Here is a 2,812-nt window from a genome sequence, read left to right as displayed (position 1 = left end):
ACAAGAATTACTCAACCAAAAGAGGAATTAAGAAACGTTGATTTCTTTTTTACCTGATATAGATTCTCATATAATAATGGAAGGAAATCAATCTACATAAGTTGTTGACCGGAGAAGATGGAAGTAGAGGGGTTGGTGAAAGCCGGTGAATAGGTGAATTTGGCTTTGGGAGAGGCGGAGAAAGCAAAAGAAGTGCCATGACTGATGAGATCTGAGGTCGTACACTCATAGTGAGGATTGGACGAAGGAATAAGCTTATTAATCTAAAGGGTATTTAAAGGATGAGAGGCAACCGAAAGGTTCAAGCTCCCGTTGTAACCGTGACTTTACTTACAGAGTTATCTTGATGATGGAGGCAATAAGGTTGCTCAATCAATTAGTAATTTGGAAGGTCATAAGTCATAACTCATAAGTTATGGTAAACGAAGCATAAATTTGGATGAGGATAAATAAAAGCTATACTATTATTATTAAAATTAGAAAAATAAGAATTAGTTAATTTTATAGTAATTTATTGCTTGAGAAACTTATTGAGATGAAGGGGTATTTGAAATATTCAATATGAATAAAGGGGTATTTATTGTTTCTTAAACCCCACATTTAGTGATTTGAAGTCCCCCTAATCTTTATATTATATTAAGATTAAGATTAAGATTAGACTAGATCGACAATGCCCGTGCTTCACACATGCTTTTATTCGGGATTCGAGATCTTATATGCAATGTAAATAGATCAACCTCACTTCAATCTTTCGATGAATAACAAATGCCTAGTATTTTCTTAGTTATAGTGCATTTTAGAATGTATTTAAATTCTATTGGTTTATATGTTATTAAAAAATAAACACTCATTGTAATTTTTAATCCAAGACCGTCTAAATATTATATATATAATTATATATTTTAAGACGTTATGGCTATTATTCTTTAACTTAAATTTGTAATATATTTTTTAGTTTGTTTATGTAGAATTATTTTTTAAATATTTTGTGTACATGCACTATGACATGATCTTGAATTTTATTTTGACAAAAAATATGCATCTTAATATATTGGAGCATTCACATCCTGATAAGATTACTTATTATTTGAATCATTAGGTATTTTTCACATAACAATCAAATAATATAAATATATCTTACACAATAGTAATGTTTATAAATGATAAAGAAGTATTTTTCTTCAAATACGTCCCTAATTATTTAGTAGAGAGGGTACATCCTCTTAGCTATTTTCTTTCTCCATACACCTATTTCAAAAATTGAGAAATAAATTACATTGTAGTAGTTTTGTTGGAGTTATTTATTTTTTGACTACTATTTTCTTCCAAAACAGATATATCCTCTTGGTATTTGAGTTTCAAGGCTGGTTCGAGTGGTGAAAATTTATAGATCAATATATTATGTACACAAACAGTAGATAAATATGAAAGTCATGCTTGTATTCTTTGTCTTACTCTCAAACTCGACTCATAATTTTTACACATCATCAATTACTCCATTATAAAACTTATTAAATGCATCTTTCAAGCTACTTAACCAAACAATTTATCCATTCTCTTACAATTTTCAACAACAAGACTGCAAAAAGGTTAATTTATTGTTACACTAACAATCCATAAATATATTGAAGGAAGAAAGGACACACCAGAAGGATGCTTGGTAACTCATTTCTTCGTCTTCTTTTCCTTCTCCTTTTACTTGAACATGATGCCTAGAAAGGACTGAAAACCAAAAATACTATAAAGCATGACCAAAATGAATAAGGTTACTATGTACTAAAAACAAAGAGTTCAGTAAACATGTTTTTGTTTGGGTAGAAAGTTCAGCAAATATGTATATTGTCTAGCCTTATGCCCATGAGTGTATCATTTATTCTCCCACGGATGCATTACCAACTAGCTATTAATGGAACTTTTAGGGACAATCCCTCAAGTGACATGGTGAATTTGACAAGTTTCAGAATTCAAGAACTCTTAGAATTTCTGTATATCTGATTTGAAGGACTCAAGTGACATGGTCATTTGGTTCAGAACTCTTATAATTTAAGCCCAGTCTTTATTTTCTTCTCTTCTTAGTAGCTAAGAAACCATACAAATCACAATTAGTAGATTAATTTAGAATAGAATTCATATAAAACTGCGAATGAAGTTGAAGAAAGGGGTATGTACCTGGCTGAAAGTATTTAGCTGATTCTTGAGATCACCAGAGCGCAAATCATATACATAGATAATAAATGGACCAAGAGTTAATGGATAATGGACTTCATGAGCAGCTAAATTCAAAATAGATGGAAGAAGACTTATGGAGGGTATAAACAACAATTTGAAGTTTGAATAATTTATAAATAAGAATGACCTAATTCCACAAAATTAGTGCACATGAGTTAATATTTGAAGCATCAACATCAATATTTATTAGTTAGTATTTTAGAGTAGTTTAAAATAACAAAACCTTATTTTGTGGCTGCATTAAACGATACAATAACAATGGTAGGGGGCATCACACCTTCTGGAAAACTTGAATTCTTGGAGGTCTCTAGTTCTGCGACAAACCTCTACTTAAGCAGTCTACCTTGCTAAACTAAACTTGCACCTAAGAGTATATACCTAATCATTAGATCCAGTTTATCCAATTATATGAGAATGATAAGATTACATAATTAAATTAATTAATCCAAACCCAACAATAGTTTGCCAAGTACCCTCATATAGCAATATTCACTTGATTTTGAAGATTCTTTTACATGGTTTGCAACTTTCTAGTGTGTCCTATGTCACAAACGTAGAAGGTCAAAAATGAGGAATTATATAC

Source organism: Phyllobates terribilis, unplaced genomic scaffold, assembly GCF_046119375.1.
Source record: "Phyllobates terribilis strain yellow unplaced genomic scaffold, ASM4611937v1 Scaffold_7310__1_contigs__length_38581, whole genome shotgun sequence".
In the NCBI taxonomy this organism is placed as follows: domain Eukaryota; kingdom Metazoa; phylum Chordata; class Amphibia; order Anura; family Dendrobatidae; genus Phyllobates; species Phyllobates terribilis.
This window is presented reverse-complemented; position numbering follows the sequence as displayed.